General features: G+C 45.4%; 1 pseudogene; it reads right to left on the bottom strand.

Moving 5' to 3' along the window:
• Positions 1 to 2,785: 2,785 nt before the first annotated feature.
• Positions 2,786 to 23,803, bottom strand: part of LOC121845660 — a 58,932-nt pseudogene continuing 37,914 nt past the window's right edge.

Here is a 23,803-nt window from a genome sequence, read left to right on the forward strand (position 1 = left end):
GAGTGAGTGTGTGCTTGTGAGTGAGTGAGGGTGTGTGTGTGTGTGTGAGTTTGTGTGTGTGGTTTCAGGGTTTGTGTGAGACTGCTCTCTGAGTCAGCAGTCAGGCTGAGCAGTCTGATACTGATGAGCTTCACTTAATGCATCACCACCTCAATAATGAGGGCAGCTTCACTTAATGCATCACCACCTCATTAACGAGGGCAGCTTCACTTAATGCATCACCACCTCATTAACGAGGGCAGCTTCACTTAATGCATCACCACCTCATTAACGAGGGCAGCTTCACTTAATGCATCACCACCTCATTAATGATGACGGCAGCTTCTCTTAATGCATCAACACCTCATTAATGATGGCAGCTTCACTTAATGCATCACCACCTCATTAATGATGGCAGCTTCACTTAATGCATCACCACCTCATTAACGAGGGCACCTTCACTTAATGCATCACCACCTCATTAATGAGGGCAGCTTCTCTTAATGCATCACCACCTCATTAACGAGGGCAGCTTCACTTAATGCATCACCACCTCATTAATGAGGGCAGCTTCACTTAATGCATCACCACCTCATTAATGACGGCAGCTTCACTTAATGCATCACCACCTCATTAATGAGGGCAGCTTCACTTAATGCATCACCACCTCATTAATGAGGGCAGCTTCACTTAATGCATCACCACCTCATTAATGAGGGCAGCTTCACTTAATGCATCACCACCTCATTAATGAGGGCAGCTTCACTTAATGCATCACCACCTCATTAATGAGGGCAGCTTCTCTTAATGCATCACCACCTCATTAACGAGGGCAGCTTCACTTAATGCATCACCACCTCATTAATGAGGGCAGCTTCACTTAATGCATCACCACCTCATTAATGATGACGGCAGCTTTACTTAATGCATCACCACCTCATTAATGAGGGCAGCTTTACTTAATGCATCACCATCTCATTAATGATGACGGCAGCTTCACTTAATGCATCACCACCTCCTAATGAGGGCAGCTTCTCTTAATGCATCACTACCTCATTAATGAGGGCAGCTTCACTTAATGCATCACCACCTCATTAATGAGGGCAGCTTACCTTAATGCATCACCACCTCATTAATGATGATGGCAGCTTCACTTAATGCATCACCACCTCATTAACGAGGGCAGCTTCACTTAATCCATTACCACCTCATTAATGATGATGGCAGCTTCACTTAATGCATCACCACCTCATTAATGATGATGGCAGCTTCACTTAATACATCACCACCTCATTAATGATGGGCAGCTTCACTTAATGCATCACCACCTCATTAATGAGGGCAGCTTCACTTAATGCATCACCACCTCATTAATGATGATGGCAGCTTCACTTAATGCATCACCACCTCATTAACGAGGGCAGCTTCACTTAATCCATTACCACCTCATTAATGATGATGGCAGCTTCACTTAATGCATCACCACCTCATTAATGATGATGGCAGCTTCACTTAATACATCACCAACTCATTAATGAGGGCAGCTTTAATGCATCACCACCTCATTAATGAGGGCAGCTTTAATGCATCACCACCTCATTAATGATGACGGCAGCTTCACTTAATGCATCACCACCTCATTAATGAGGCCAGCTTCACTTAATGCATCACCACCTCATTAATGATGATGGCAGCTTTAATGCATCACCACCTCATTAATGATGACGGCAGCTTCACTTAATGCATCACCACCTCATTAATGAGGCCAGCTTCACTTAATGCATCACCACCTCATTAATGATGATGGCAGCTTTAATGCATCACCACCTCATTAATGATGGCAGCTTCACTTAATGCATCACCACCTCATTAATGATGATGGCAGCTTCACTTAATGCATCACCACCTCATTAATGATGGCAGCTTCACTTAATGCATCACCACCTCATTAATGAGGGCAGCTTCACTTAATGCATCACCACCTCATTAATGATGGCAGCTTCACTTAATGCATCACCACCTCATTAACGAGGGCAGCCAGGTCACCCGTGATGCCCAGTCAGTGTTTGACGTCCATCCATGTTTGAGGACTTGGGGAGATGACGTGAAACACGGCCACTAGGGGCGACCGTGAGCGCTGTTACCTTCGAGTATATTTACATGTACATGTGAGTCATTTAGCAGATGCTCTTATCCAGAGCCACTTATCACATCAAATCAAATGTATTTATAAAGCCCATCTTACATCAGCTGATATCTCAAAGTGCTGTACAGAAACCCAGCCTAAAGACCCCAAACAGCAAGCAATGCAGGTGTAGAAGCACGGTGGCTAGGAAAAACTCCCTAGAAAGGCCAGGACCTAGGAAGAAACCTAGAGAGGAACCAGGCTATGAGGGGTGGCCAGTCCTCTTCTGGCTGTGCCGGGTGGAGATTATAACAGAACATGGCCAAGATGTTCAAATGTTCATAGATGACCAGCAGGGTCAAATAACAATAATCACAGTGGATGTCGAGGGTGCAACATGTCAGCACTTCAGGAGTAAATGTCAGTTGGCTTTTCCTAGCCGATCATTCAGAGTATCTCTACCGCTCCTGCTGTCTCTAGAGAGTTGATAACAGCAGGTCTGAGACAGGTAGCACGTCTGGAGAACAGGTCAGGGTTCCATAGTCGCTGGCAGAACAGTTGAAACTGGAGCAGCAGCACTTATTGTGCATTCATCCTAAAATTGCTAGGTGGGACACCCACATATCACAGGTATAGAAAGTACATTTTCCCTCAATAACGGAGCTGTCAGTAGAGCCAGAGCTAGAAGGCGGTGGGGGGGGTGGGGGGTATGGGCAGGGTCTCTGGTCCTCTTTGGTTCCAACATTTGGGTGCCAGGACAGAGAAGAGCTTGGACTGAGCTGAGCGGGAACCAAGAGACATGAGGTGGCAGATAGGAGTGCTCAGGTTGGGGTGTAGGGTTGGAGAATAGCCTGAAGGGGGGGGGCAGTTCCTCTTGCTGTTCTGTAGGTTAAACACCATAGCCTTATAGTGGATGCGAGCTCAGACAGGAAGCCAGTGGAGTGTGCGGAGGAACGGGGTGACATGGGAGAACATGGGAAGGTTGAACCAGGTGGGCTGCTGCATTCTGGGTAAGTTGCAGGGGTTTGATGGCACAAGCAGGGAGCCCAGCTAACAGAGAGTTGCAGTAGTCCAGACGGGAGAGAACAAGTCCCTGGAGTAGGACCTGCACCACTTCCTGTGTGAGGAAAGGTCGTACTCTATGGATGTTGTAGAGCATGAACCTGCAGGAGCGGGTCACCACTTTGATGTTTGCAGAGAACGACAGGGTGTTGTCCAGGGTCACGACAGGGTGTTGTCCAGGGTCACGACAGGGTGTTGTCCAGGGTCACGACAGGGTGTTGTCCAGGGTCACGACAGGGTGTTGTCCAGGGTCACGACAGGGTGTTGTCCAGGGTCACGCCAAGTTTCTTTGTACTCTGGGAGGGCGACACTGTGGAGTTGTCAACCGTGATGGAGAGGTCTTTGAGCGGGCAGGTTGTCCCCAGGGGTAAGAGCAGCTCCGTCTTGTGGAGGTTGAGCTTGAGGTTGTGGGCTGACATCCCAGTTGAGACATCTACCAGGCACACAGAGATGCGTGTCTCCACCTGGGTGTCAGAAGGGGGGAAGTTTTGGGTTTTTCTACAGCATGGTGGATGGGTGTCAGCAGCTGTTTTTGTGTTAAGCCTATCCCAAACCTTAACCATTACCTCAACCATTCAGAGTTCATACCTAACCTTAACCATTACCTCAACCATTCAGAGTTCATACCTAACCTTCATATTTCAGAGTTAATTCCTAAACTTAACCCGAACCTTAAAAATGCAGAGTTAATGCCTAAACTTAACCCTAACCTTAAAAATGCAGAGTTAATGCCTAAACTTAACCCTAACCTTAAAAATGCAGAGTTAATGCCTAAACTTAACCCTAACCTTAAAAATGCAGAGTTAATGCCTAAACTTAACCCTAACCTTAAAAATTCATAGTTAATGTCTAACTTAACCAGATTTGACATTTGGAAGCAGTTCTAAATGTCAAATCAAATCAAATGTTATCTGTCACATACACATGGTTAGCAGATGTTAATGCGAGTGTAGCGAAATGCTTGTGCTTCTAGTTCCGACAATGCAGTAATAACCAACAAGTAATCTAACTAACAATTCCAAAAAACTACTGTCTTATACACAGTGTAAGGGGATAAAGAATATGTACATAAGGATATATGAATGAGTGATGGTACAGAGCAGCATAGGCAAGATACAGTAGATGATATCGAGTACAGTATATACATATGAGATGAGTATGTAAACCAAGTGGCATAGTTAAAGTGGCTAGTGATACATGTATTACATAAGGATGCAGTCGATGATATAGAGTACAGTATATACGTATACATATGAGATGAATAATGTAGGGTATGTAACATTATATAAGGTAGCATTGTTTAAAGTGGCTAGTGATATATTTACATCATTTCCCATCAATTCCCATTCTTAAAGTGGCTGGAGTAGAGTCAGTGTCATTGACAGTGTGTTGGCAGTAGCCACTCAATGTTAGTGGTGGCTGTTTAACAGTCTGATGGCCTTGAGATAGAAGCTGTTTTTCAGTCTCTCGGTCCCAGCTTTGATGCACCTGTACTGACCTCGCCTTCTGGATGACAGCGGGGTGAACAGGCAGTGGCTCGGGTGGTTGATGTCCTTGATGATCTTTATGGCCTTCCTGTAGCATCGGGTGGTGTAGGTGTCCTAGAGGGCAGGTAGTTTGCCCCCGGTGATGCGTTGTGCAGACCTCACTACCCTCTGGAGAGCCTTACGGTTGAGGGCGGTGCAGTTGCCATGCCAGGCGGTGATACAGCCCGCCAGGATGCTCTCGATTGTGCATCTGTAGAAGTTTGTGAGTGCTTTTGGTGACAAGCCGAATTTCTTCAGCCTCCTGAGGTTGAAGAGGCGCTGCTGCGCCTTCCTCACGATGCTGTCTGTGTGAGTGGACCAATTCAGTTTGTCTGTGATGTGTATGCCGAGGAACTTAAAACTTGCTACCCTCTCCACTACTGTTCCATCGATGTGGATGGGGGTGTTCCCTCTGCTGTTTCCTGAAGTCCACAATCATCTCCTTAGTTTTGTTGACGTTGAGTGTGAGGTTATTTTCCTGACACCACACTCCGAGGGCCCTCACCTCCTCCCTGTAGGCCGTCTCGTCGTTGTTGGTAATCAAGCCTACCACTGTTGTGTCGTCCGCAAACTTGATGATTGAGTTGGAGGCGTGCGTGGCCACGCAGTCGTGGGTGAACAGGGAGTACAGGAGAGGGCTCAGAATGCACCCTTGTGGGGCCCCAGTGTTGAGGATCAGCGGGGAGGAGATGTTGTTGCCTACCCTCACCACCTGGGGGCGGCCCGTCAGGAAGTCCAGTACCCAGTTGCACAGGGCGGGGTCGAGACCCAGGGTCTCGAGCTTGATGACGAGCTTGGAGGGTACTATGGTGTTGAATGCCGAGCTGTAGTCGATGAACAGCATTCTCACATAGGTATTCCTCTTGTCCAGATGGGTTAGGGCAGTGTGCAGTGTGGTTGAGATTGCATCGTCTGTGGACCTATTTGGGAGGTAAGCAAATTGGAGTGGGTCTAGGGTGTCAGGTAGGGTGGAGGTGATATGGTCCTTGACTAGTCTCTCAAAGCACTTCATGATGACGGATGTGAGTGCTACGGGGCGGTAGTCATTTAGCTCAGTTACCTTAGCTTTCTTGGGAACAGGAACAATGGTGGCCCTCTTGAAGCATGTGGGAACAGCAGACTGGTATAGGGATTGATTGAATATGTCCGTAAACACACCGGCCAGCTGGTCTGCGTATGCTCTGAGGGCGCGGCTGGGGATGCCGTCTGGGCCTGCAGCCTTGCGAGGGTTAACACGTTTAAATGTCTTACTCTCTTCGGCTGGAGTGAAGGAGAGACCGCATGTTTTCGTTGCAGGCCGTGTCAGTGGCACTGTATTGTCCTCAAAGCGGGCAAAAAAGTTATTTAGTCTGCCTGGGAGCAAGACATCCTGGTCCGTGACTGGGCTGGGTTTCTTCCTGTAGTCCGTGATTGACTGTAGACCCTGCCACATGCCTCTTGTGTCTGAGCCGTTGAATTGAGATTCTACTTTGTCTCTGTACTGTTATATTGAGAAACATGGATGAACATGTAATTCAGACGTGAGACTGTGAGGGCTGGATGCATCAGAGAGAGGATACACACACACACACACACACATTCAGACGTGAGACTGAGGGCTGGGTGCTGCAGAGAGAGGACACCCACACACACACATTCAGACGTGAGACTGTGAGGGCTGGGTGCTGCAGAGAGAGGACACCCACACACACACATTCAGACGTTTGGAACTCTTGGTCCCCCGTTGTGGAGTCAGGTCACATTAGCCAAAGTGGCTGTGATGCACCCAGGGACGGCCAATCAAATCTTGTTATTCTCAGCCAGAAGACCAATCAGATGTTGTTAATAGCAGACAGGCCACTTTTATTTTCGTAGGCAACCTATGGGCGAAATGTCAGACTGTCGTCAGCATTTAGAGGAGATACACTACTACCCTGATGCACTGATGCACACATTGATACACACACACACACACACACACACACACACACACACACACACACACACACACACACACACACACACACACACACACACACACACAGACACACACACAAATGGAGGTTTCAGCTCAGTAGACAGACTCAGAGGAGTCTGGCCGGGAGGTTAGGGTTATGGTTGGCCCGTCTGGCCAGGAGGTTAGGGTTATGGTTAGGGGTGGTCCGTCTGGCCAGGAGGTTAGGGTTAGGGTTAGTCCGTCTGGCCAGGAGGTTAGGGTTATGGTTAAGGTTGGTCCATCTGGCCAGGTGGTTAGGGTTAGGGTTAGTCCTGTCTGGCCAGGAGGTTAGGGTTAGGGTTGCCCCATCTGTCCATCTAGACAGGTGTTTATTTCCATCCCACTAGGTGGTCGTGATGTGATCTGACTCTACAGTAGTTATGGGCCTCTGGTACAGATGCCTCATGTACTGTATTCTAACTACAGGCCCTACAGTCTGACTAACATGTTATTTATCAGCTGTCTCTGGAGATCAGTGTCTCTTGACCGTTTCCTTCAAGAGTGGAGGCTTTTCACAACACCAACAAGTTAGCGAGCTTGGCCGTGTCCTGAAGGAGAAACACAGTGTGTGTGTTTGTGTGTGTGTGTGCGTGTGTGCGCGAGCGAGTGTGTGTGTGTTTGAATGTGTCCTGATTATGGAACACAGCCAAAAAGTGGCTTCAAATACTATATCTGGAACTTGCCTGGCACCATGAAACCAATCAAATCTGCAAACCCAGGCAGGCTACAGCAAACCCTGCCCATCTGTCACTCCAGGCTGGCTACAGCAAACCCCGCCCATCTGCCACTTCAGGCAGGCTACAGCAAACCCCGCCCATCTGTCACTCCAGGCAGGCTACAGCAAACCGCGCCCATCTGCCACTCCAGGCTGGCTACAGCAAACCCCGCTCATCTGTCACTCCAGGCTGGCTACAGCAAACCCCGCCCATCTGTCACTCCAGGCACGTTACAGCAAACCCCGCCCATCTGTCACTCCAGGCTGGCTACAGCAAACCCCGCCCATCTGTCACTCCAGGCAGGCTACAGCAAATGCTCACAGTATCTGAAAGATTTCAAATAGCATTTGAACCCAGGTCTGCTGAGAAGACACAACAAGGGCAGTACAGAGTAGAGGAATGAAGACCATGGGTTTCACTTGGAGTGGAGTTAAGGCACACACACACACACACACAGGACTATGGGTTTCACTTGGGGTGAAGATGAGAGGAGTGCAGGGGACCATCAGACTTGTGCAGTACACCCTGGACTGAACGTGGAACAATAAGACAAAGGCAAACATTTATTTAACTAGATGTTTCTCAACACCTAAAACTATCTAGGTCCTGTTCTAACCAGCCATAGATAAGAAGGTCATAATCTAACCAGCCATAGATAAGAAGGTAATGTTCTAACCAGCCATAGATAAGAAGGTAATGATCTAACCAGCCATAGATAAGAAGGTAATGATCTAACCAGCCATAGATAAGAAGGTAATGATCTAACCAGCCATAGATAAGAAGGTCATGTAATAACCAGACATAGATAAGAAGGACATGATCTAACCAGAGATAGATAAGAAGGTCATGATCTAACCAGAGATAGATAAGAAGGACATGATCTAACCAGAGATAGATAAGAAGGACATGATCTAACCAGCCATAGATAAGAAGGTCATGTAATAACCAGACATAGATAAGAAGGACATGATCTAACCAGAGATAGATAAGAAGGTCATGATCTAACCAGAGATAGATAAGAAGGACATGATCTAACCAGAGATAGATAAGAAGGACATGATCTAACCAGAGATAGATAAGAAGGACATGATCTAACCAGAGATAGATAAGAAGGACATGATCTAACCAGAGATAGATAAGAAGGTCATGTCCTAACCAGAGATAGATAAGAAGGTCATGTAATAACCAGCCATAGATAAGAAGGACATGATCTAACCAGAGATAGATAAGAAGGACATGATCTAACCAGAGATAGATAAGAAGGACATGATCTAACCAGAGATAGATAAGAAGGTCATGTACTAACCAGAGATAGATAAGAAGGACATGATCTAACCAGAGATAGATAAGAAGGACATGATCTAACCAGAGATAGATAAGAAGGTCATGTAATAACCAGAGATAGATAAGAAGGACATGATCTAACCAGAGATAGATAAGAAGGACATGATCTAACCAGAGATAGATAAGAAGGACATGATCTAACCAGAGATAGATAAGAAGGACATGATCTAACCAGAGATAGATAAGAAGAATATGTTCTAACCAGAGATAGATAAGAAGGACATGATCTAACCAGAGATAGATAAGAAGGACATGATCTAACCAGAGATAGATAAGAAGAATATGTTCTAACCAGAGATAGATAAGAAGGACATGATCTAACCAGAGATAGATAAGAAGGACATGATCTAACCAGAGATAGATAAGAAGGACATGATCTAACCAGAGATAGATAAGAAGAATATGTTCTAACCAGAGATAACCAGAGATAGATAAGAAGGACATGATCTAACCAGAGATAGATAAGAAGGACATGATCTAACCAGAGATAGATAAGAAGAATATGTTCTAACCAGAGATAGATAAGAAGGACATGATCTAACCAGAGATAGATAAGAAGGACATGATCTAACCAGAGATAGATAAGAAGGACATGATCTAACCAGAGATAGATAAGAAGGACATGATCTAACCAGCAAGTCACACTTTTCATATAGAAGAAGAAGAGGGTCCATAGTTTGGTCTTGTTGTGTGGTTCATTCCACAGGGAGTGGAGAGGACGACAACAGGATGAGGAGTTGAGGCAAACTCTCATGTTTTATAGAGAGAAACAAACTGTAGCTGAGATGGAACACCTACCAGAGAGAGAGAGAGAGAGAGAGAGAGAGAGAGAGAGAGAGAGAGAGAGAGAGAGAGAGAGAGAGAGAGAGAGAGAGAGAGACAGACAGAGAGACAGAGAGACAGACAGAGAGACAGACAGACAGACACTGGTCTATGGGACTAGTAACCGGAAGGTTGCAAGTTCAAATCCCCGAGCTGACAAGGTACAAATCTGTCGTTCTGCCCCTGAACAGGCAGTTAACCCACTGTTCCTAGGCCTTCATTGAAAATAAGAATTTGTTCTTAACTGACTTGCCGAGTTAAATAAAGGTAATTAAATTAAAAATATCCTTCTGGCCACAAGAAGGTAAGATACCTTGTTTAAAAATCTCTCTGGGGGTCTTATTTTCAGCCGAACCTTAATGGTGAAAGATCTCTTGCCCTCCTCATCCTCAGAATTTTTGAGTTGAATGGGGCAGAACTATTTTCCGATAATAATGAATCTGTCCGGTTAACATTGATCAATGGGAGCACAGGAGTGTCTCTAATAGTAGATATTGGTTTTCCTACAATCAAGTGAAAAATACTGTTTCAGTACTGTTTCAGTAAATCAATAGGGCTTGGTTTCTCTACACTTGCAGGTGAATACCGTTGGGTCAGTGTGGAATACCGTTGGGTCAGTGTGGAATACTGTTGGGTCAGTATGGAATACCGTTGGGTCAGTATAGAATACTGTTGGGTCAGTATGGAATACCGTTGGGTCAGTGTGGAATACTGTTGGGTCAGTATGGAATACCGTTGGGTCAGTATAGAATACTGTTGGGTCAGTATGGAATACCGTTGGGTCAGTGTGGAATACCGTTGGGTCAGTATGGAATACCGTTGGGTCAGTTTGGAATACCGTTGGGTCAGTGTGGAATACCGTTGGGTCAGTATGGAATACCGTTGGGTCAGTATGGAATACCGTTGGGTCAGTATGGAATACCGTTGGGTCAGTGTGGAATACTGTTGGGTCAGTATAGAATACCGTTGGGTCAGTATAGAATACCGTTGGGTCAGTATAGAATACTGTTGGGTCAGTATAGAATACTGTTGGGTCAGTATAGAATACTGTTGGGTCAGTATAGAATACCGTTGGGTCAGTATGGAATACCGTTGGGTCAGTATAGAATACCGTTGGGTCAGTATAGAATACCTGTTGGGTCAGTGTGGAATACCGTTGGGTCAGTATAGAATACTGTTGGGTCAGTATAGAATACTGTTGGGTCAGTATAGAATACTGTTGGGTCAGTATAGTATAGAATACTGTTGGGTCAGTATAGAATATACTGTTGGGTCAGTATGTTGGGTCAGTATAGAATACTGTTGGGTCAGTATAGAATACTGTTGGGTCAGTATAGAATACTGTTGGGTCAGTATAGAATACTGTTGGGTCAGTATAGAATACCGTTGGGTCAGTATAGAATACTGTTGGGTCAGTATAGAATACCGTTGGGTCAGTATAGAATACCGTTGGGTCAGTATAGAATACCGTTGGGTCAGTATAGAATACCGTTGGGTCAGTATAGAATACTGTTGGGTCAGTATAGAATACCGTTGGGTCAGTATAGAATACCGTTGGGTCAGTATGGAATACCGTTGGGTCAGTATAGAATACTGTTGGGTCAGTATAGAATACCGTTGGGTCAGTATAGAATACTGTTGGGTCAGTATAGAATACTGTTGGGTCAGTATAAAATACTGTTTGGTCAGTATAGAATACCGTTGGGTCAGTATAGAATACCGTTGGGTCAGTATAGAATACTGTTGGGTCAGTATAGAATACTGTTGGGTCAGTATAGAATACTGTTGGGTCAGTATAGAATACTGTTGGGTCAGTATAGAATACGTTGGGTCAGTATAGAATACTGTTGGGTCAGTATAGAATACTGTTGGGTCAGTATAGAATACTGTTGGGTCAGTATAGAATACTGTTGGGTCAGTATAGAATACCGTTGGGTCAGTATAGAATACCGTTGGGTCAGTATAGAATACCGTTGGGTCAGTATAGAATACCGTTGGGTCAGTATAGAATACCGTTGGGTCAGTATAGAATACCGTTAGGTCGGTATAGAATACTGTTGGGCCAGTATAGTGTACTGTTGCCCCAGTATAGTGTACTATTCGGTCAGTATGGAATACTGTTGGGCCAGTATAGAATACCGTTGGGTCAGTATAGAATACCGTTGGGTCAGTATAGAATACCGTTGGGTCAGTATAGAATACCGTTGGGTCAGTATAGAATACCGTTGGGTCGGTATAGAATACCGTTGGGTCGGTATAGAATACCGTTGGGCCAGTATAGTGTACCGTTGGGCCAGTATAGTGTACTGTTGGGCCAGTATAGTGTACTGTTGGGCCAGTATAGTGTACTGTTGGGCCAGTATAGAATACTGTTGGGCCAGTCTAGAATACTGTTGGGCCAGTATAGAATACTGTTGGGCCAGTATAAATACTGTTGGGCCAGTATAGAATACTGTTGGGCCAGTATAGAATACTGTTGGGCCAGTATAGAATACTGTTGGGCCAGTATAGAATACTGTTGGGCCAGTATAGAATACTGTTGGGCCAGTATAGAATACTGTTGGGCCAGTATTGTCACGGTTCTCTGTATGGCAAAGAGAGTCGGACCAAAATGCGGCGTGGCTATTGAGATTCATGTTTAACAAAAACAATAAACGTAATGTGAAAACCGAAACAGCCTAAACTGGTGGTGCAAACTAACACTAGACCGTTACAAGGACAATCACCCACAAAAACCAACACCAAACAGGCTACCTAAATATGGTTCCCAATCAGAGACAATGACGAACACCTGCCTCTGATTGAGAACCATATCAGGCCAAACATAGAACTAGACAAACTAGACATGTAACATAGAATGCCCACCCAGCTCACTCCCTGACCAACCAAAACATAGAAACATACAAAGCAAACTATGGTCAGGGTGTGACAAGTATAGAATTCTGTTGGGCCAGTATAAAAAAATACTATTGGCCCAGTATTGTGTGCTGTTGGGCCAGTATAGTGTACTGTTGGCCCAGTATAGTATACTGTTGGCCCAGTATAGTGTACTGTTGGTCCAGTATAGTGTACTGTTGGGTCAGTATGGAATACTGTTGGGCCAGTATAGAATACTGTTGGGCCAGTATAGAATACTGTTGGGCCAGTATAAATACTGTTGGGCCAGTGTAGAATACTGTTGGGCCAGTATAAATACTGTTGGGCCAGTATAAATACTGTTTGGCCAGTGTAGAATACTGTTGGGCTAGTCTAGAATACTGTTGGGCCAGTATAGAATACTGTTGGGCCAGTATAGAATACTGTTGGGCCAGTATAGAATACTGTTGGGCCAGTATAGAATACTGTTGGGCCAGTATAGAATACTGTTGGGCTAGTCTAGAATACTGTTGGGCTAGTCTAGAATACTGTTGGGCCAGTATAGAATACTGTTGGGCCAGTATAGAATACTGTTGGGCCAGTATAGAATACTGTTGGGTCAGTATAGAATACTGTTGGGCCAGTATAGAATACTGTTGGGTCAGTATGGTATACTGTTGGGTCAGTATAGAATACTGTTGGGCCAGTATAGAATACTGTTGGGCCAGTATGGTATACTGTTGGGCCAGTATAGAATACTGTTGGGTCAGTATGGTATACTGTTGGGTTCGATAGGACCAATGAATGTTGAACATCATTTTTTTTGTCTTCACCTACTCAACCGTTTAACTTGCTAGGTAGAGATTGGTTAACTTAACTTCATCTGCAGTGCTATAAATTGAAGCATTAAGTTTTCATTGATATCCCCAACAACGAAGTTCATAACCAATTTGTGAGTAGGGCAAAATGTGACCACTCCCCGAGACAGAGTGGGAAACTGGCTCTGTCTATTCTGTCTCAGGTGCCAGACTTATTATGGACAGAGCACTCCAATGACAGTGGGCTGATAGGCAGTGCTAGCCCAGTTATAATGAATGTTGATCCTAGAAAGAAACTCTAGTCTGAAGAGCTACATTACCTTAAAAAGGAATTTCCCTCCAACATGTATCCCTCCCCTTCTGAATTGGCCAATGTTTTTTTTATAATTTTGGCGCATTACATAATTAATCTCAAAATAATAAACATTTAATTAATGAGTGTGAAGCAGGAAGTGAATATCCAACGGAAATGGGTAATAAATATATACAGTAACATTATTAGGGTAGACTAAGATACTGTCACGTTCTGACCATAGTTCTTTTGTGTTTTCTTTGTTTTAGTGTTGGTCAGGACGTGAGCTGAGTGGGCATTCTATGTTGTGTGTCTAGTTTTCCCGTTTCTATGTTTAGCCTGATATGGTTCTCAATCAGAGGCAGGTGTTAGTCATTGTCTCTGATTGGGAACCATACTTAGGTAGCCTGTTTTGTGTTGGGTTTTTGTGGGTGGATGTCTTCTGTCTTCGTGTGTCTGCACTAGACAGAACTGTTTTGGTTTTTTCCACATTTGATGATTTGTATTTTGTAGTGTTCACATTTTTTGTCTTTATTAAACATGATGAACACTAACCACGCTGCGCTTTGGTCCTCTCCTTCGTCCACAGAAGAAAGCCGTCACAAATACAAACAACGCCTTCCAATGAGGAGAAAGTAAAAGGGGACAATGGCCTCCTGGTGAACAGATGTTATCATGTTCGTTTTGTTTGTTTTTAAACCTTTCAATTGGGGTAAAAGCAGAACATTGTCACGCCCTGACCTTAGAGATCCTTTTCATGTCTCTATTAAGGTTTGGTCAGGGAGTGAGTTGGGGTGGGCATTCTATGTTTTTGTGTTCTATGTTTTCTAATTCTGTGTGGTTCTCAACCAGAGGCAGCTGTCTATCGTTGTCTCTGATTGTTTAGTGTTTTCTGCACCTTACAGGACTGTTTTGGTTTCATTTATTCACGTTTTAGTGTTTTAGTGTTCAGTCAAATGACAATCATGAACACGTACCACGCCGCATCTTGGTCCTCTCCTTCCAACAGCCGTTACAAACAGTTTGAGAGTGTGTGTATTAGCAGTAGTGATTGAGAGGGTATTTCCTATTGGAAGGAGTAGAAGGGTTTGAGTTGAAGGAAACAGATATGGAGACTAGTGAAAGTAACAAAGCCAGTGATAAGAAGGTAAAGTGGAAAGATTCATGGTACTCGTGGTTTCAGGTAAGACCCGAGTGCAGACTGTGTTGAAGTAACAATGTTTATTTTAACAACGGGCAGGCAAACGACAGGTCAAGGCAGGCAGGAGTCGATCATCCAGAGTGGCGGCAAAGGTACAGGACTACAGGCAGAGTGGTCAGGTAGGCGGACTCAGAGTCAGGACAGGGGCAGGCAGAGTGGTCAGGTAGGCTGGCTCAGAGTCAGGACAGGGGCAGGCAGAGTGGTCAGGTAGGCTGGCTCAGAGTCAGGACAGGGGCAGGCAGAGTGGTCAGGTAGGCTGGCTCAGAGTCAGGACAGGGGCAGGCAGAGTGGTCAGGTAGGCTGGCTCAGAGTCAGGACAGGGGCAGGCAGAGTGGTCAGGTAGGCTGGCTCAGAGTCAGGACAGGGGCAGGCAGAGTGGTCAGGTAGGCTGGCTCAGAGTCAGGACAGGGGCAGGCAGAGTGGTCAGGTAGGCAGGGGCTCAGAGTCAGGACTGGCTCAGGGACAGGCAGAGTGGTCAGGTAGGCTGGCTCAGAGTCAGGACAGGGCAGGCAGAGTGGTCAGGTAGGCTGGCTCAGAGTCAGGACAGGGGCAGGCAGAGTGGTCAGGTAGGCTGGCTCAGAGTCAGGACAGGGGCAGGCAGAGCGGTCAGGTAGGCTGGCTCAGAGTCAGGACAGGGGCAGGCAGAGCGGTCAGGTAGGCTGGCTCAGAGTCAGGACAGGGGCAGGCAGAGCGGTCAGGTAGGCTGGCTCAGGTCAGGGGCAGGCAGAGGTCAGGTAGCTGGCTCAGAGTCAGGGACAGGCAGAGTGGTCAGGTAGGCGGGCTCAGAGTCAGGGACAGGCAGAGTGGTCAGGCAGGCGGGCTCAGTGTCAGGGACAGGCAGAGTGGTCAGGCAGGCGGGCTCAGAGTCAGGGACAGGCAGAGTGGTCAGGCAGGCGGGCTCAGAGTCAGGGACAGGCAGAGTGGTCAGGCAGGCGGGCTCAGAGTCAGGGACAGGCAGAGTGGTCAGGCAGGCGGGCTCAGAGTCAGGGACAGGCAGAGTGGTCAGGCAGGCGGGCTCAGAGTCAGGGACAGGCAGAGTGGTCAGGCAGGCGGGCTCAGTGTCAGGACAGGCAGAGTGGTCAGGTAGGCGGGCTCAGAGTCAGGACAGGCAGAGTGGTCAGGCAGGCGGGCTCAGAGTCAGGACAGGGGCAGGCAGAGTGGTCAGGTAGGTAGGCGGGGGCTCAGAGTCAAGGACAGGGGGGGCTCAGAGTCAGGGACAGGCAGAGTGGTCAGGCAGGCGGGCTCAGAGTCAGGGACAGGCAGAGTGGTCAGGCAGGCGGACTCAGAGTCAGGACAGGCAGAGTGGTCAGGTAGGCGGGCTCAGAGTCAGGGACAGGCAGTGGTCAGTAGGCGGGCTCAGAGTCAGGACAGGCAAGGGTCAAAACCAGGAGGGCGAGAAAAGAGAGACTGGGAAAAACAGGAATGAGAAACCACTGGTTGACTTGAACAAACAAGATGAACAGACACAGGCAGACAGAAACCACAGGTATAAATACCCAGGGGATATGTGGGGAAGATGGGTGACACCTGGAGGGGGGTGGAGACAAGCACAAAGACAGGTGAAAACAGATCAAGACGTGACACATGGTCTATCAGTTGATGTCAAATTGAATCAGTGTTGACAGTATGTGAATGGTAATATGTAATATGTATATACATGTATCACTAGCCACTATGCCACTTTGTTTACACACCCTACATTACTCATCTCATATGTATATACTGTACTCGGTACCATCTACTGCATCTTGCCTATGCCGTTCTGTACCATCACTCATTCATATATCTTTATGTACATATTCTTTATCCCTTTACACTTGTGTGTATAAAGCAGTAGTTTTTGGAATTGTTAGATTACTCGTTGGTTATTACTGCATTGTCGGAACTAGAAGCACAAGCATTTCGCTACACTCGCGTTAACATCTGCTAACCGTGTGTATGTGACAAATAACATTTGATTTGATCTGATGTTATTTATGGCTTTCAGATTGCACTCTAATAATGCAATTTCTTAGTAATTTGAAGAAGTAAATGTTTCAATACAAGGTCACAAGAAGAGCAGAGAGATTGAGCCTTGGGACTGATACTAACTAGAGGCTGACATCTGGTGTTTGGGTTAAAGATAAGCCTCCAGTGGGCCCATAGATAAGCTTCCCATGGGCCCATAGATAAGCCTCCAGTGGGCCCATAGATAAGCTTCCCATGGGCCCATAGATAAGCCTCCAGTGGACCCATAGATAAGCTTCCCATGGGCCCATAGATAAGCCTCCAGTGGACCCATAGATAAGCTTCCCATGGGCCCATAGATAAGCCTCCAGTGGACCCATAGATAAGCTTCCCATGGGCCCATAGATAAGCCTCCAGTGGACCCATAGATAAGCTTCCCATGGGCCCATAGATAAGCCTCCAGTGGGCCCATAGATAAGCCTCCAGTGGGCCCATAGATAAGCTTCCAGTGGACCCATAGATAAGCCTCCAGTGGACCCATAGATAAGCTTCCTGTGGGCCCATAGATAAGCCTCCTGTGGGCCCATAGATAAGCCTCCAGTGGGCCCATAGATTAGCCTCCAGTGGACCCATAGATAAGCCTCCAGTGGGCCCATGGATAAGCCTCCAGTGGGCCCATAGATAAGCCTCCAGTGGGCCCATAGATAAGCCTCCAGTGGGCCCATAGATAAGCCTCCTGTGGGCCCATAGATAAGCCTCCAGTGGGCCCATAGATAAGCCTCCAGTGGCCCATAGATAAGCCTCCAGTGGGCCCATAGATAAGCCTCCAGTGGGCCCATAGATAAGCCTCCAGTGGGCCCATAGATAAGCCTCCAGTGGACCCATAGATAAGCTTCCAGTGGGCCCATAGATAAGCCTCCAGTGGGCCCATAGATAAGCCTCCAGTGGGCCCATAGATAAGCCTCCAGTGGGCCCATAGATAAGCCTCCAGTGGGCCCATAGATAAGCCTCCAGTGGGCCCATAGATAAGCCTCCAGTGGGCCCATAGATAAGCCTCCAGTGGGCCCATAGATAAGCCTCCAGTGGGCCCATAGATAAGCCTCCAGTGGACCCATAGATAAGCTTCCCGTGGGCCCAAAGATAAGCCTCCAGTGGGCCCATAGATAAGCTTCCAGTGGGCCCATAGATAAGCCTCCAGTGGGCCCATAGATAAGCCGCCAGTGGGCCCATAGATAAGCCTCCAGTGGGCCCATAGATAAGCCTCCAGTGGGCCCATAGATAAGCCTCCAGTGAAGGTGAGTGGGACCCTTTGAACTCAGCCTGTAAGGGACACAGTGAGAAAATGAATAGTTGAATAAGACACGTTTTTTTTGACGATTTCCAATGATAACTTCTCAATTTGATAGTGTGAATTAAAAAACATGTCCATTACGCGGGAACACTGTCCCTAATTAAAGTAGATCCAAATCAATGTGTTTAGTACCAGGGCTGTGAAGAAGAAATAAATAAAGCTCTGATAAGCCGGCTGTCACGTTCTGACCTTAGTTTTTTTGTTATGTCTTTGTTTTAGGTTGGTCAGGGCGTGAGTTGGGGTGGGCAGTCTATGTTCTTTTTTCTAGGTTGGGGTTTTGTGTTTGGCCTGGTATGGTTCTCAATCAGAGGCAGGTGTCATTCGTTGTCTCTGAGTGAGAATCATACTTAGGCAGCCTTTTCCCACCTGTGTTTAGATTTTATTTTCTGTTTTAGTGTTTTAACGCACCTTACAGGACTGTTTCGGTTTTCGTTTATTTTCACGTTATTTTGTTGTTCAGTTAATAAACATCATGAACACATACCACGCTGCGCATTGGTCCGACATTTCATACTCCTCGTCAAAGGAGGACGAAGACAACCGTTACACCGGCATCAACTTTTTGAAGGCCCTTGCAGATTTGCTAAAAAACAGCTTTCATATTTTGACCAGTTGATGTCCCAGAGACAGAAAGTACAGAACACAAGACATACATGAATGTAACAGGTCTAGATGAGAAGGTTACAAAGAGAGGAGCTCAATACAACAGGTCTAGATGAGAAGGTTACAAAGAGAGGAGCTCAATACAACAGGTCTAGATGAGAAGGTTACAAAGAGAGGAGCTCAATACAACAGGTCTAGATGAGAAGGTTACAAAGAGAGGAGCTCAATACAACAGGTCTAGATGAGAAGGTTACAAAGAGAGGAGCTCAATGTAACAGGTCTAGATGAGAAGGTTACAAAGAGAGGAGCTCAATACAACAGGTCTAGATGAGAAGGTTACAAAGAGTTACAACAGGTCTAGATGAGAAGGTTACAAAGAGAGGAGCTCAATACAACAGGTCTAGATGAGAAGGTTACAAAGAGAGGAGCTCAATACAACAGGTCTAGATGAGAAGGTTACAAAGAGAGGAGCTCAATACAACAGGTCTAGATGAGAAGGTTACAAAGAGAGGAGCTCAATGTAACAGGTCTAGATGAGAAGGTTACAAAGAGAGGAGCTCAATACAACAGGTCTAGATGAGAAGGTTACAAAGAGAGGAGCTCAATACAACAGGTCTAGATGAGAAGGTTACAAAGAGAGGAGCTCAATACAACGGGTCTAGATGAGAAGGTTACAAAGAGAGGAGCCTAATACAACAGGTCTAGATGAGAAGGTTACAAAGAGAGGAGGTTACAAAGAGAGGATACAACAGGTCTAGATCAAGGAGCTCAATACAACAGGTCTAGATGAGAAGGTTACAAAGAGAGGAGCTCAATACAACAGGTCTAGATGAGAAGGTTACAAAGAGAGGAGCTCAATAGGTTACAGGTCTAGATGAGAAGGTTAGCTCAATACAACATAGATGAGAAGGTTACAAAGAGAGGAGCTCAATACAACAGGTCTAGATGAGAAGGTTACAAAGAGAGGAGCTCAATACAACAGGTCTAGATGAGAAGGTTACAAAGAGAGGAGCTCAATACAACAGGTCTAGAATGAGAAGGTTACAAAGAGAGGAGCTCAATACAACAGGTCTAGATGAGAAGGTTACAAAGAGAGGAGCTCAATACAACAGGAGTTACAAAGAAGGTTAGGTCAAAGTTACAAAGAGGAGCTCAATACAACAGGTCTAGATGAGAAGGTTACAAAGAGAGGAGCTCAATACAACAGGTCTAGATGAGAAGGTTACAAAGAGAGGAGCTCAATAAACAGGTCTAGATGAGAAGGTTACAAAGAGAGAGCCAATACAACAGGTCTAGATGAGAAGGTTACAAAGAGAGGAGCTCAATACAACAGGTCTAGATGAGAAGGTTACAAAGAGAGGAGCTCAATGTAACAGGTCTAGATGAGAAGGTTACAAAGAGAGGAGCTCAATACAACAGGTCTAGATGAGAAGGTTACAAAGAGAGGAGCTCAATACAACAGGTCTAGATGAGAAGGTTACAAAGAGAGGAGCTCAATACAACAGGTCTAGATGAGAAGGTTACAAAGAGAGGAGCTCAATACAACAGGTCTAGATGAGAAGGTTACAAAGAGAGGAGCTCAATACAACAGGTCTAGATGAGAAGGTTACAAAGAGAGGAGCTCAATACAACAGGTCTAGATGAGAAGGTTACAAAGAGAGGAGCTCAATACAACAGGTCTAGATGAGAAGGTTACAAAGAGAGGAGCTCAATACAACAGGTCTAGATGAGAAGGTGAGAAGGAAGAGAGGAGCTCAATACAACAGGTCTAGATGAGAAGGTTACAAAGAGAGGAGCTCAATACAACAGGTCTAGATGAGAAGGTTACAAAGAGAGGAGCTCAATACAACAGGTCTAGATGAGAAGGTTACAAAGAGAGGAGCTCAATACAACAGGTCTAGATGAGAAGGTTACAAAGAGAGGAGCTTACAACAGGTCTAGATGAGAAGGTTACAAAGAGAGGAGCTCAATACAACAGGTCTAGATGAGAAGGTCTAGAGGAGCTCAGAGAAGGTTAGATGAGAAGGAGAGAGGAGCTCAATACAACAGGTCTAGATGAGAAGGTTACAAAGAGAGGAGCTCAATACAACAGGTCTAGATGAGAAGGTTACAAAGAGAGGAGCTCAATACAACAGGTCTAGATGAAGGTTACAAAGAGAGGAGCTCAATACAACAGGTCTAGATGAGAAGGTTGAGCTCAATACAACAGGTCTAGATGAGAAGGTTACAAAGAGAGGAGCTCAATACAACAAGATACAACAGGTCTAGATGAGAAGGTTACAAAGAGAGGAGCTCAATACAACAGGTCTAGATGAGAAGGTTACAAAGAGAGGAGCTCAATACAACAGGTCAACAGGTCAGACAGATGAGAAGGTTGAGAAGGTTACTAGATGAGAGTTACAAAGGAGCTCAATACAACAGGTCTAGATGAGAAGGTTACTAGAAAGAGAGGAGCTCAATACAACAGGTCTAGATGAGAAGGTTACAAAGAGAGGAGCTCAATACAACAGGTCTAGATGAGAAGGTTACAAAGAGAGGAGCTCAATACAACAGGTCTAGATGAGAAGGTTACAAAGAGAGGAGCTCAATACAACAGGTCTAGATGAGAAGGTTACAAAGAGAGGAGCTCAATGTACAACAGGTCTAGATGAGAAGGTTACAAAGAGAGGAGCTCAATACAACAGGTCTAGATGAGAAGGTTAGCTCAATACAACAGGTCTAGAGAAGGAGCTCAATACAACAGGTCTAGATGAGAAGGTTACAAAGAGAGGAGCTCAATACAACAGGTCTAGATGAGAAGGTTACAAAGAGAGGAGCTCAATACAACAGGTCTAGATGAGAAGGTTACAAAGAGAGGAGCTCAATACAACAGGTCTAGATGAGAAGGTTACAAAGAGAGGAGAAGGTTACAAAGAGAGGAGCTCAATACAACAGGTCTAGATGAGAAGGTTACAAAGAGAGGAGCTCAATACAACAGGTCTAGATGAGAAGGTTACAAAGAGAGGAGCTCAATACAACAGGTCTAGATGAGAAGGTTACAAAGAGAGCAGCTCTGGGATTGTTTACTTCAGAAGGTGTCTATAGTGCTTAATGGGACCCTGTATCACCTCATGGGTCACCAGTAGGATTATGTTTACGCGTTTAATCAAGGCTTCCTGCCCAAAATGCAGTAAGCTCCATTGAAAAAGGGGAAGTTGGTATTTATAGGAATAATAGTATTGAATATTGCATTCTCAGGAATAATTAAGATTCAGATGTTTTATTTTATTTTTAAGCCGGATTAAGATGTAGCATAGTGAAAACTATGTAAATGTTTGCTTTCTCTTCCAAGACTGATGGAATGTCCACTACCAAGTTTTCTGATGAGTTTAACAATGATTTTGTATCTTTCCCTTTAAAATGCTTCCTGAGCCATGTGCCTTAGGAGAGCAGTTAGTGGGACTCTGTAGTACTACAGAGTAGAAATGTTCATGGAAATTTACCACCAGGGGCTCAAAGTCAAACTTAAATGAATCATTCTTTATTATCAGCAAGCTGGAGAGGTTCTAACAAACTTAATGCCCCATAGTAGACATGACGATCAGGAGCTCCCCCGGGGCAGTCCCGTTAGTTCTCTTATATACTGCTTACACAGACAAGTTATATTTGAATGATTTACATGATTCATTATTCATCATTAACGTTTGGTTCCTGCATGTGACCTCACCAATTCCTCACGAGGCTTCTTCTCTACAAGCTAAGACCTTGAAACTGAGTTTTTCCCTTTTGGTTCCCAGTACAACGTTATGGGTGTACTGCCAATTGGTCTGAGGAGGAGGTCACAGTTACCTGCTCAGACCAAGAACGAGTGAGAGGAGATGCTGCATACAATTCATGGCTAATCTCTTCAGACAAATACAATTTTCCCTCACAAAAGGTACCTGGTCCGGCTGTTAAGGGAGCTCCCACATTTAGTGTTTGTAGAGTGTTACCAGACAGTGCTGGGTCTATGACATCAGATTGTTGGGTTTGTAGAGTGTTACTAGACAGTGCTGGGTCTATGACATCAGATTGTTGGGTTTGTAGAGTGTTACCAGACAGTGCTGGATCTATGACATCAGATTGTTGGGTTTGTAGAGTGTTACCAGACAGTGCTGAGTCTATGACATCAGATTATAGTGTTTGTGGATTGTTGACAGTGCTGAGACTATGCCGTTATTAGCTATACCCCTAGGGGCTTATGGAATATTGATGTGGACCAAAGCAGGTAACCTTACAGACAGGGAGCTTGATTGGATAGAGGATAAGGTGTTTTATATGAGAACAATAATTTGAATAATCCAACCTCTCAGCCCAAGCAAATAATCACCCTACACTCCCCGTCCTCTACAGATGATATATAGATCATATAGATAGATCTCCCATACAGATTAGTGATAGGTCTCCCCTGCAGATTAGTGATAGGTCTCCCATACAGATTAGTGATAGGTCTCCCATACAGATTAGTGATAGGTCTCCCCTGCAGATTAGTGATAGGTCTCCCCTGCAGATTAGTGATAGATCTCCCCTACAGATTAGTGATAGATCTCCCCTACAGATGATTGATATAGATAGATCTCCCATACAGATTAGTGATAGGTCTCCCCTGCAGATTACTGATAGGTCTCCCCTACAGATTAGTGATAGATCTCCCCTACAGATGATAGATATAGATAGATCTCCCCTGCAGATTAGTGTTAGATCTCCCCTACAGATTAGTGTTAGATCTCCCCTACAGATTAGTGATAGATCTCCCCTACAGATGATAGATATAGATAGATCTCCCCTGCAGATTAGTGTTAGATCTCCCCTACAGATTAGTGTTAGATCTCCCCTACAGATTAGTGATAGGTCTCCCCTACAGATTAGTGATAGGTCTCCCCTGCAGATTAGTGATAGGTCTCCCCTGCAGATTAGTGATAGATCTCCCCTGCATATTAGTGATAGATCTCCCTACAGATTAGTGATAGGTCTCCCCTGCAGATTACTGATAGGTCTCCCCTACAGATTAGTGATAGATCTCCCCTACAGATGATAGATATAGATAGATCTCCCCTGCAGATTAGTGTTAGATCTCCCCTACAGATTAGTGTTAGATCTCCCCTACAGATTAGTGATAGGTCTCCCCTACAGATTAGTGATAGGTCTCCCCTGCAGATTAGTGATAG

This window comes from Oncorhynchus tshawytscha, unplaced genomic scaffold (genome assembly GCF_018296145.1).
Source record: "Oncorhynchus tshawytscha isolate Ot180627B unplaced genomic scaffold, Otsh_v2.0 Un_contig_2247_pilon_pilon, whole genome shotgun sequence".
In the NCBI taxonomy this organism is placed as follows: Eukaryota; Metazoa; Chordata; class Actinopteri; order Salmoniformes; family Salmonidae; genus Oncorhynchus; species Oncorhynchus tshawytscha.